Here is a 12,622-nt window from a genome sequence, read left to right as displayed (position 1 = left end):
GCTCTTTCTTTCCCCCACATATTCCCCCGACTACTCTACCCAGGAAATTCAAACCCTGATGGCCCATCCCAGTGCTACCCAGAGTGAGGATGTGTGGGTGTTCATTGACAGTCGAGTAGCACTCCCTCAGACTCAGGCAGTGCATATATTGACAAACATACACTGCTCTCTCCACATAGGGCCTAAGGCTATGTATAACTTCCTGGAACCCATCCTTCACCTCCCCTCACTGCAGGCCCAAATTAGGAAGGTACATCAGCAATGTGCCACCCGTTCAGCCGTTAACCCCCAAGGTAGGCTCAGACACCCAGGGCCCACTCATCAGCTAAGGGGCCACCAGCCAGGGGAAGATTGGCAACTTGATTTTACCCACATGCCCTGCCATAAAAAATTCCACTACCTGCCGACCTTGGTTGACACCTCAGGATATATCAAGGCTTTCCCCACCACTCCAGAGACTGCAAAAGTCACGGCAACCATTCTCCTGGAGCACATCATCCCCAGGTTCGGTCTCCCCTGAACCATCCAATCAGACAATGGTCCGGTATTCATTTCTAAACTCACCCAGCAGGTGGTGGCCACACTCCAGATTACTTGGAAGCTCCACATTCCCTACCATCCACAGTCATCTGGAAAGGTAGACCGTGCAAACAGTCTCCTTAAACTACATCTAACCAAACTCACTCTAGAAACCTGCTTCTCGTAGGTGACTCTCCTTCCCTTGGCTCTCACTCATCTTAGGGCAGCTCCGTGGGCCCCCACAGGGCTCAGCCCTTTTGAGCTACTGTACTGACGCCCGTTTCTCTTCCAGGGGCTGCCAGCCCTCTCCCCTCCCTTAGGCTCCTACCTCCCTTACTTAACTCTCCTTTGCGAGCTTCTGAGAAAACACGTGGACCGGTGTCTCCCTGCACCCGCTTCCCCAAACCTTGAGAATCCCACTGTCGTAGCACCTGAAGACCTGGTCCTGGTCAAGCAGCTGCAACCCCAAGCCTTATCTCCTCAGTGGGAAGGACCATACACTGTAATCCTCACCACTCCCACCGCTGCCAAGCTTCTTGGTCTTCCCTCCTGGTATCACCTGTCCCAGCTGAAAAAGGCGCCCACCCAACATGATTCCAATTGGAACACTCAGGTTGTTACCCCTACCAAGTTACGACTCAACGCGAACAGGTAACGGCCCTCTGCCTAGCCTTCCTCGGCCATCTAGTCCTCCCAAGTCTAGGTAAGACTCGTGCCCAAACTCCCCCCACCAATCCATTCCAGTGGAGATTCTACCTTTTTTTTTTTTTTTTTTTTAGAAAAGGTGGAAATGGCCTTTTATTTAAATATGAAAAAAAATTAGCAGTGAGATTATTTTTAAAAAAGCAGACAAGTTAGAACAAACATTTTATTATTAAAATAAACTTTTGTATAAAAGCATTACAAATCAAAAGCTGTATGTACACTTATCAATTCAAGGCCCAATTATACATCAAACATTGAATGGCACAGCAATGGTTTACACATGCAAGTAAACTGGGACATACAAACACTTAGATTCTGCCTTTACCAAGTAACTTGATTAATGCAACGAGGAGGGGGAACACTGACACAGGAAATCTGCCCAGAAACTCGACTGGCAGAGATGTCAGGTTAACAAACTGCGGAAAGTTACATCTCCAAAAAGGCACTTCTCATTGTTATAAAAGTGCTTAAAATCTAAATTGAACCTTGTGCCTGGTTTATAAATTTTCAAGAAACTGCAAAGAACCACTGACTAGTTTTTAATATCAAGTTTCCATGCAAAATTGTCCAAGAATTTATTTGCAATACCTTACATGTGAACTGAAATAAACTTCGCAAACTACAATTACACTAAAGTTTTATACCAAAAATTCAGCCTACTCATAATTTCCAGATAGCTCTTCCATCATACTTTTAAAGTATTACATTGCCCACCAACCTTTGAATCATGATTGTGTAAGCTGGACGCACCACTTACCCTTCAGGCAGAAGAAATTAGGAGAAATTAAGTCTCAACTGTGACAACAACTTGTAACATAAGCGCAATACATGGAATTGAGAGGCATCAATCTGCAATAATTACCTAATTTTTCCACATGGTTGTAAGACTTTTGTGCCTTGATTATATTAAAAATTTCAACTAGTATGAATGCTAAATCATACTTGTTTTTGTGTAAACAAGTTAGAAGGTTCTTCTCTGAAATTCAATAGATCTAGTTAGTTAATACTTTTATTGTGTTTCCAAGTGCTTAGGTTTTATGAAGGCTATTTCAACACCAAGTAAATAAAATATGCTTTCATAAAACTGTAATTTAAAAGAAATACAAAAACTAAGCGGTTGGAGAGGGGCATTGGAAATAGAGGGGGATGCTATGAGATGGGAGTTGGGAGCAGAGAAGAAACTGCAGGAGGGCAAAGTGTAACTAGCAGTATACCTTCCGTGATGCTCCAGAAACACATGTCTACTAAGATTAACTTGACTGGAGTTTCTTATGAAACAGGCTGATCATCAAGATTCTTAACTCAGGTTTCAGTGAAAAAATTGGAAACTTTTATAAGAAAGATTTGAGAAGTAGAAGGCAGGCAGCAAATTTTCCAGATATTATGCTTGCATTTCAAATTCCTGTTTCAGGCTTTTCAAGTAGGCATGCACATTCCCAAAGCCATGATATTTGGCTAAATACACAAGGACCCCAGTCGCACACCGTCCATCTCGCTGCCGGCAGAAACTGCAGTTGCAGATTCCTCGACAAGGTGGGCAACGCCAGTTCGGATCCAGCAGAGCATCCCTGACCTCTTCACCATAACGGTTTCGAAGGCAGGGGCCGCAGAACTGGCCTCGAACGCCCCAGCAGTCTGGGTTTCTGCAGTTTGTTTTGGTATCAATAGTCTTCTGACGGCATTGATGACAAGTAGAGCCCAGTGAACGGTTATATATCTTCTCTCGAGAGTTGCTGCAGATGTTCTCCAACTCTTCCTCTGTAATTTCTTCCACTGGGCGAATTATATGCGGAAGGGTCATGGATGATCTGGAGCGACGACTTCTGGGCAGGTCATCTTCCGTAGCCATAACTGGACATTTTGGAAACGATGCGTTCATGTAGCCGTCCATGGTCTTCCTCTTTCTCACCAACATGTACTTATCCTCTTCCTCCTCCTCCTCCATGGGTAGAGCGTCAAGGGACCCGAGGATCCGGGACCTTGACCTGGTAAGAGGACGAGCTCTCCGTTCAGGGTTTCTCCTGGAAGCAACACCCGGGAATGTACGCCTTCGCGGTCTCCTTGATCGTGAGTCGGAGCCTGGGAGGGGATGTCTTCCAGGGAACGAGCCAGGGAAGCTTTCTAATTCAGACATGAGTTTTGCAAGCATTGCTTTGTTTTGCTTTATATTTAAAGCCCTTTTCTCCAAAAAATTCATGCCACTTTCATCTTCCGAATCGGAGTTGGAATCAGTCACAGAATTCTCTGAGGGCTGGGGGGACTCTGCTTTTTTGTTGGTTGCTCCCCTAGTACTTCGCGCTGGAAACTTCATTGCCACCCTGAGAGGTCCAGAGTGCCTGCACTGGCTGCGGGTCCTACAGCCTTCCCGAACTGACTGCAGCCTCGTGTTTGCAAAATTATCAGAAGCAAAGCTGTCACAACTGTCATCAGAGGATGACGAGGTTTCCATGGAAATCAACTTCACATATCTGAATTTCTTTAAGTTCTTCTTTACTCTGAGATCTTTCTGCGGCACGCGGCGAGCGTCCATGCTGGTGGCGGGTGCCCAGGTCGGCGCTTGGAGCTGGGAGAGCGGAGCAGCAGCGCGGTCAGCGGTCCCACAGCAGGAGGAGCAGCAGCGATTCTACCTTTCCGAGACCTGGACCCAAGGAAATAGCAGGGCCCAAGAAAGGAGCGGGGGCTCCCTTACCATAGCCACAGTAGACTGCCAGCCCCTGGGGTGCCAAAGCCAAGTAACCTTTAACTTCTCCTTCCAAAGCATTCCCCAAAAATATCCCCCTCCGTACCTAGTCATTTGTTTCGTATATGATCAAAGGATGCCTGTTGATCCACTTGGGTTGAGACCAATGGAGGCTCTCCTTATCACTACTGCAACATGCACTGAACCCATCCGGACAATGGAGGAACCCTCTGGCAGCAGCCCACTTCCTCTGTGCAACTGGTTAGGAGTGACACGTGTGACAAGTTGACATTTCGGGACAAGTGAACATTTTTCCTCACCATCCCTGACCCTTGAGACCCGAAGGGGGTGTCAGGGGTTGAGGCCAGCCTTTATCGAGGGGCCCGTGACTCCTATCCCATGTCCCAACTCAAGATCTTTAGGTCCTACGTCAGGGTCGTGAGCGGCCTTTTCAGCCTGGCCTCCGACATCAAACAACAGAAAAAGGCCATCTCAGCTCTTGCTGACCCAGGCAGCAAGCTCCAGGACAGCAGCAACCCCTTTTCCTGGCTAACCCTAGTCAGGGGAGGGGCTCAAGTAGTGCAAATGACTGGTATACACAATATCTCTCGTTGTTTCCTGTGTGCAACCTTGAATAGGCCCCCACTGGTTGCGGTGCCCTTACCCAGCCCTTTTAACTCCTCTAACCTAACCCTCTCCTTTCCCCTTCCTGGCCGAACCCTGGGGGAAGTCCTTTTGTTCCAAGACCCACTTACACAACAACTCCCCTTTTGCTACTCCACCCCTAATGCTTCCTGGTGCAACCAGACAGGATCGGCACCTCTAAATCTAACTGCCCCCCCAGGTGGGTATTTTTGGTGCAATTCCACCCTGTTGAAAACTCTCAAGGCTTCCAACACTACCCTATGTGTTCCCATCTCCCTAATCCCCAGCCTCACCCTGTACAGTGAGGCTGAGCTATCCTCCCTTCTGCCCCTTGCCTGCTCCCGCCAGGCAAGGGCAGTATTCCTTTCATTGATGATCGGGGTCTCTTTAGCCTCATCCCTCGTAGCGTCTGGCCTAGGAACCGGAGCCCTAACTCATTCTGTCCAGACCTCTCAAGACCTTTCAGCCCAATTACAGGTAGCAATCGAAGCTTCTGCAGAGTCCTTGGCCTCCCTCCAACAACAGATCACCTCAGTTGCCCAGGTGGCAGCCCAAAACTGTCGGGCACTCGACCTCCTTACGGCCGATAAGGGCGGCACCTGCATGTTCCTCAATGAAGAATGTTCCTTCTACATCAGTGAGTCAGGACTAGTAGAAACCAATCTCCTCACTCTAGAAAAGATTCAGGAAGGACTCCACCAGAAAAACCTTGGATCGGGGCCCTCACTTGGGTGGTGGCAGTCGTCTATGGCCGGTTGGGTCCTACCCTTTCTAAGCCCCTTACTAATCATTGGCTTCTTGCTACTCATAGCTCTCTGTGTCCTCTGCTTCATGCAGGACCGCATGAAAGAAGTCTCCCGGGTCACTTTCAATCAGATGCTGCTCCACCCCTATACCCGAGTTCTGACCTAAGAACCCCCACGACGACCTATACCAGCAGGAAGCAGCCAGATGAACACATCGCCCCTTTTTCTTATTAGAAAGAGGTCGGAATGTTAGGCAGGAATCTAGACCCAACATGGTGATATCACCCAGCATGGCAGGCCCTTTGTTAGGACTCCCCGCCCTTCACTTCCTGCTAAGACTGTCAGTGTGTGAAAAAAGCCCACACCCACCAAAGAACCCCCACTCTGCACAAGCTCCTGGACATGTTATTCCCTAGAAATCGAAACCTACCTCAAGAAAGTCGATACCTACAAACCCCGCCTACCTTGCCCTACAAAATGCCCCCAATACCCGCCCCGAGCGCGACTTCCTGGGCCCTCCCTCTAGAGGATCGGTGAACCTCACCCACGAGCCCAATAAACGCTGCCTTTGTTCTCATCTGCCTCGTGTCTTCTTGCTTGGCTCCCTCATTTACATTACAGTAGTACCTTTAATTGTATCACAGATCTCATTGTACACATTTTGTGCTAGAGGAAAACCCTGGAGCAGTTGCTTAAACTTTGTGCAACATAAGGAAATTTTTATTGGAGAAAAATCTGCAAATGTAATAAATTTGGAAAAACTTTTTCAGAAACCACAGCTTAGAAAACACTAGAGGGTTCATACTAAAATCTATTTTTGCCAAAGCAGTAAATATGAAAAAATATTTAATCCAAAATTCTACATAAATATCAGATAATTCACAGTAGAAGTATTTAAGGCATTGACACTTCAGACATTACACTAAATCAGATTGCTGAGTATAAAAAAATCTAAAGTTGGTAAATAAATTATTTATATATAGCATAAGTAGAAAATTTTTGCAGTTATAATCACATTCAAAGTATACTTTTCTTTGAAAAAGTTAGATTTTATAAAAAGAATGATGTCATTTAACTCAAAAATTCAATTTTATAAAAAGTGAATAATGATGTCATTTAACTCTCAAATTATTCATGTGCTTTCTTCATTCCTATTGTATTCACATGTGAAAGCATGTGACAAATTGTTGCTGCATCAAAGATATGAGCGATTCTTTGTTATTAGGTGTGCATTATTTATGACCTTTTTTAGTGAAAAAGTAAGGACATTAAAATGTAAGATGCAGCATGAAAATGTAAGTGGAGGCCGGGCGCGGTGGCTCAAGCCTGTAATCCCAGCACTTTGGGAGGCCGAGACGGGCGGATCACGAGGTCAGGAGATCGAGACCATCCTGGCTAACACGGTGAAACCCCGTCTCTACTAAAAATACAAAAAACTAGCCGGGCGAGGTGGCAGGCGCCTGTAGTCCCAGCTCCTGGGGAGGCTGAGGCAGGAGAATGGCGTAAACCCGGGAGGCGGAGCTTGCAGTGAGCTGAGATCCGGCCACTGCACTCCAGCTCGGGCGACAGAGCAAGACTCCGTCTCAAAAAAAAAAAAAAAAAAAAAAAAGAAAATGTAAGTGGAGAGACTGTGGTTAATTTATAATATTGAGTGATGCATGAGGTAGGTGTTCAGAGAAATAACCTGTGTTATAGTGAGAAAAAAAAATTTACTTAAAATTAGTAGTGTATCATTTCACTAATTGTACTTTTTTTTTTTTTTTTTTTTTTTAGACATTGTTTCACTCTTGTTGCCCAGGCTGGAGTGTAGTGGTGTGATCTTGGCTCACTGAAACCTCCACCTCCCAGGTTCAAGGGATTCTCCTGCCTCAGCCTCCCGAGTAGCTGGGATTACAGGCATGTGTCACCATGCCCGGCTAATTTTGTATTTTTAGTAGAGATGGGGTTTCTCTATGTTGGTCAGGCTGGCCTCGAACTCCTGACCTCAGGCGATCCACCCACCTTGGCCTCCCAAAGTGCCGGGATTACAGGCATGAGCCACCATGGCTGGCCAATTGTACTTTTATGTAATAAAATGTAGTACATTTTAAAAGTGTTAGATAATGTGCGAACTTATTGATCAGGCTTTTTTTTCTTTTCTTTTCTTTTGAGACCGAGTCTCACTCTGTTGCCCAGGCTGGAGTGCAGTAGCGCAATCTTGGCTAACTGCAAGCTCAGCCTCTCAGGTTCATGCTATTCTCCTGTCTCAGCCTCCCGCATAGCTGGGACTACAGGCGCCCGCCACAACGCCCGGCTACTTTTTTGTATTTTCAGTGGAGACGGGGTTTCACCGTGTTAGCTAGGTGGTCGCGATCTCCTGACCTCCTGATCTGCCCGCCTTGGCCGCCCAAAGTGCTGGGATTACCGGCATGAGCCACCGCACCCGGTGCTAGTGGCTTTAAATTGCAAATAAGTCAAGGAATATTGTTCCTGTAGGTTGAATTACTATTCCTTTTTTGTTATTTAGGCTTATTTTTCTTAACTTTTGTGGGTACATAGTATGTGTAAATATGGCATATGTGGCATATTTTGATACAGGTATATATATGTAATAATTACATATGGGTAAATGAAATATTCATTACCTGCAGCATTTATTCTTTGTATTATAAATGAATTCTGCACTTTTAGGTGTTTTTTTTGAGACAGAGTCTCACTATGTCACCCAGGCTGGAGTGCATTGGTGTGGTCTTGGCTCACTGCAACCTCTGCCTACTGGGTGCAAGTGATTCTCCCGCCTCAGCCTCCCAAGTAGTTGAGACTACAGGCACATGCCACCACACTCAGCTAATTTTTGTATTTTTAGTAGAGATGGGGTTTCACTGTGTTGGCCAGGTTTGTCTTGAACTCCTGACCCCATGATTACCTCGGCCTCCCAAAGTGCTGGGATTACAGGTGTGAGCCACCACTACCAGTCACTTAGTTATTTTTAAATGTACATTACATTGTTATTGGCTACAGGGCCTCTTTTATGGTCATAAGAAAAATTATATAGCAATATAAACAAAATGCATACATTTCTGAGACCTTAATTGACATTAAAAATTTGTTATATATTTTTCTTTAAACATGTTGCCTCTGCCTGCAAGCACATACAGACTACTAGTTTTGATTTACATAGAGTTAACTATATACATATGTTACTTTAAAGATAAAGCTTGGGTTTAAAAAATTATGGGGTAAATAAATGCCTTTTTTGTGAGTATGAGATTGTACCTAGTTTCAGAAGAGTGATATTGAAACAAATTATTTTAATTAGGTGACTACTACAAAACTAAAATAATTTTAAAATGCTGAAAACAAATCCATACTCTGCTTTGTATTGAATTGATTACTATAAAATTGTGTGGCTTATAATTCAGAATCTCCCTATGCAAATTTTTGTTTTTACTTGCCTGATACTTATGCTAGACCCATAATTTTCTTATGTCTTACATTTTTTTCTCTTGTTTTATATAAGATACTATGTGAGCTGGTCAGAGGTTATAAAAATAATTTTTATAAAATTAAGTAGTGCAAAAATTAGATTTAATTTCAAAATTAGTGTATTGTTATATTTTATGTTAGAATATTTTATTTTGTTCTTTTAATTGAAGAATGCTATATAAGCCTACTTTTTTTAAGTTTTTGTTCCTTTCACTTTTTATGATGAATATAAGTAAATATTGATTTAACCCATTTGTTTAGGTAAGTACTAGGGGGGCTTCCTAAACCATGAGGATGTTTTTATATATAAATGTAACAAACAAACGTGACAGTGCTTTCTGTGTCACAGATGCTTTTTAATAAGCCATAAATATTCCTGTTGGAGTTAGTTTGTAACTTCAAGACAGAGGTGGAACATATCAATGGTGAGAAATAACATTGATTTTTTATGTGGAGAGGACTTTTTTTTCAGGCCGCAAAACTCAATTTTGCTGAATTAAATTTTGCTTCTTTTATTTCCTAATTGTCTTCAGTTTTGTTTGTCATATTATGTGTATTTCAGCTGTGTATGCATCACAGCCCTCCTTTTTGCTGTGCTATAGCTACAGTTTTCTCACTGTTCTCTTGACACCATGTCATTTCCCATGGTATATTGTAGGTTTGGATGAAAAATTGGTATTTTCAATGCCCTGCAAGATTGGTTTTAACTGGAGATTTTGCTTATCAATTTAACTTTCTGATCAGTTAATGAAGACAAAAAGCATATAATGTCCACAGATGAAAGGATCAAATCTTTTAGTATTGTTTTTCTCTGTTAAAGAATAATCTTATAAAACTGTTACACAAAGTGTGGCAAATATAAAATTTGCTTCAAAATATATCTTAGAAATTAAACAATCTGAAGAAATGTTCTCAGTCTTACACGATTACAATTTGAAGAAATGTTCTCAGTCTTACACGATTTTTTTAGTGGGTGAAGTTCAGTCTACAGTTTTTATATTCAGTCACATAACTCTAGCCAACTTCTTGGTCATTTTCTCTGGAAAACATTCAAAGATCACGGCAGTTTTTGGATTAAAACATTTTCTGTTATTTTGCGTGCAAACTTGTTTACTGTGTTCACAGAGTGGCCAGTCATGAGACCATAAGAAACAGCTTCCCCCAACAGACACATGAAAAAATGCTCATCATCACTGGCCATCAGAGAAATGCAAATCAAAACCACAATGAGATACCATCTCACACCAGTTAGAATGGCAATCATTAAAAAGTCAGGAAACAACAGGTGCTGGAGAGGATGTGGAGAAATAGGAACACTTTTACACTGTTGGTGGGATTGTAAACTAGTTCAACCATTATGGAAAATAGTATGGCGATTCCTCAAGGATCTAGAACTAGATGTACCATATGACCCAGCCATCCCACTACTGGGTATATACCCAAAGGATCATAAATCATGCTGCTATAAAGACACATGCACACGTATGTTTATTGCGGCACTATTCACAATTGCAAAGACTTGGAATCAACCCAAATGTCCATCAGTGACAGACTGGATTAAGAAAATGTGGCATATATACACCATGGAATACTATGCAGCCATAAAAAAGGATGAGTTTGCGTCCTTCGTAGGGACATGGATGCAGCTGGAAACCATCATTCTTAGCAAACTATCACAAGAACAGAAAACCAAACACCGCATGTTCTCACTCATAGGTGGGAACTGAACAATGAGATCACTTGGACTCGGGAAGGGGAACATCACACACCGGGGCCTATCATGGGGAGGGGGGAGGGGGGAGGGATTGCACTGGGAGTTATACCTGATGTAAATGATGAGTTGATGGGTGCTGACGATTTGATGGGTGCAGCACACCAACATGGCACAAGTATACATATGTAACAAACCTGCACGTTATGCACATGTACCCTAGAACTTAAAGTATAATAATAATTTAAAAAAAAAGAAACAAAGAAACAAAGTAAAAAAAAAAAAAAGAAAGAAAGAAAGAAACAGCTTCCCTTGTAATGTCTTTCATACCATTACCATCTGTAATATATAAATGTGAATTTATTCTGTGAAACATGACATTTTGAAGTATATACACATTGTCAAATGCTTAATTCTAGGTAATTAATGCTTTAACACACATAGTTAACCTTTTTGTGGTAAGAGCACATGACAATGTTTTAGCATTTTTCAGAAATACAAATGCATTGTTACAAACTAGAAACACCATGCAGTTCAAAAGCTTTTTTGAACTTATTTCTCCTACTCAACTGTAATTATGTATTTGACAGACGTCTTTCTAAACCCCTTTTTTCCCCCAAATACCGTGGCATCTGATGGTCACTATTTTATTCTCTACTTCAATTAGATTAACTTTTCTAGAATTATGTAAGTGAAATCATTAAGTAATTTTTCTGTGCCCATTTTATTTCACCTTATATAATGTCCTCCAGGTTAATCTATGTAATTTAAAATAATAATTTTTTATTTTAAAGATGAATAGCTGGGCGCGGTGGCTGACGCCTGTAATCCCAGCACTTTGGGAGGCCGAGGCGGGTGGATCATGAGGTCAGGAGATCGAGACCATCCTGGCTAACACAGTGAAACCCCATCTCTACAAAAAAAAAATACAAAAAACTAGCCTGGCGAGGTGGCGGGCGCCTGTAGTCCCAGCTACTTGGGAGGCTGAGGCAGGAGAATGGCATAAACCCGGGAGGCAGAGCTTGCAGTGAGCTGAGATCCGGCCACTGCACTCCAGCCTGGGCGACAGAGCGAGACTCCATCTCAAAAAAATAATAATAATAATAAATAAAAAAAAAATTGAATAGTATTCCATTGTGTATATATACCATGTTGTCTTTATGTACTCATTAGATGTTGAACTGTTAATTCTATATTTGACATTTGTGAAGAGTGTTACAAATATTTCTTCATTCTGCAAATATTTCATGCAGATTATTTGCAGATATTTCTGCAAATATTTCATCATTCTGATTTAATTATTTTGAGATATGTATCCATTATTGAAGTTGCTATATTATATGGTAGTTTGATCTTTAATTTTTAAAGAAATCTTTGTTTTGTTTTTCATAATGGCTGCCCTCATTTATGTTAAAAGCAACAGTGTGCAAGCATTCTATTTTCTTCACACTTTTACTAATACTTGTCTTCTTTTTCTTTTTAAGAGTCTTTTTTTTTTTTTTTTTTTTTTTTTTTTTGATATGGAATCTGGCTCTGTCTCCCAGGCTGGAGTGCATTCACGTGATCTCGGCTCACTGCAACCTCTGCCTCCCGGGTTCCTGCCATTCTCCTACCTCAGCCTCCCAAGTAGCTGACACTACAGGCGCCTGCCACCAAGTCCAGCTAATTTTTTTGTATTTTTAGTAGAGACAGGGTTTCACCATGTTAGCCAGGATGGTCTCGATGTCCTGACCTCGTGATCCACCTGCCTTGGCCTCCCAAAGTGCTGGGATTACAGGCTTCAGCCACCGCGCCCGGCCTTAATAGTCTTTCTAACAGGAGTGAGTTGATACCTCATTGTTTATTTTTTTGCTTTCCTTTCCCTGATAATAATTGATATTGAGCATTTTAAAATATATCTTTTGACTGTATATATGTCTATTCTTGAAAAATACTTAAGCCTTTTGCTCATTTTTAATAGTTATTTGTTTTTTGTTGTATTGTCATTTGAGATTCTTATATATTTTTGGTATTAACATGTCACATGTATGATTTGCACATTTTTTTCCATTTTTTAGTTGTCTGATCCTGTTGATTGTCTCAGATTCTTTGCAGCTGTTTTTTGATTTGAAGTAATCTGATTAATCTATTTTTCTTTTGGTTCCCTGGGAT

The 12,622-nt window shown here is 42.1% G+C and overlaps 1 pseudogene across 1 annotated transcript; it reads right to left on the bottom strand.

The window, feature by feature from the left end:
• Positions 1–1,321: 1,321 nt before the first annotated feature.
• On the bottom strand, positions 1,322–3,837 carry LOC104667901 (annotated as a pseudogene). The gene has a single exon (XR_004051977.1). The product of XR_004051977.1 is annotated as a cell division cycle-associated protein 7 pseudogene (transcript).
• Between the last annotated feature and the right edge of the window lie 8,785 nt (positions 3,838–12,622).

Source organism: Rhinopithecus roxellana, chromosome 12 (genome assembly GCF_007565055.1).
Source record: "Rhinopithecus roxellana isolate Shanxi Qingling chromosome 12, ASM756505v1, whole genome shotgun sequence".
NCBI lineage: Eukaryota > Metazoa > Chordata > Mammalia > Primates > Cercopithecidae > Rhinopithecus > Rhinopithecus roxellana.
The sequence above is the reverse complement of the archived record's forward strand: the minus strand, read 5'-3'. Positions and strand labels throughout refer to the sequence as shown.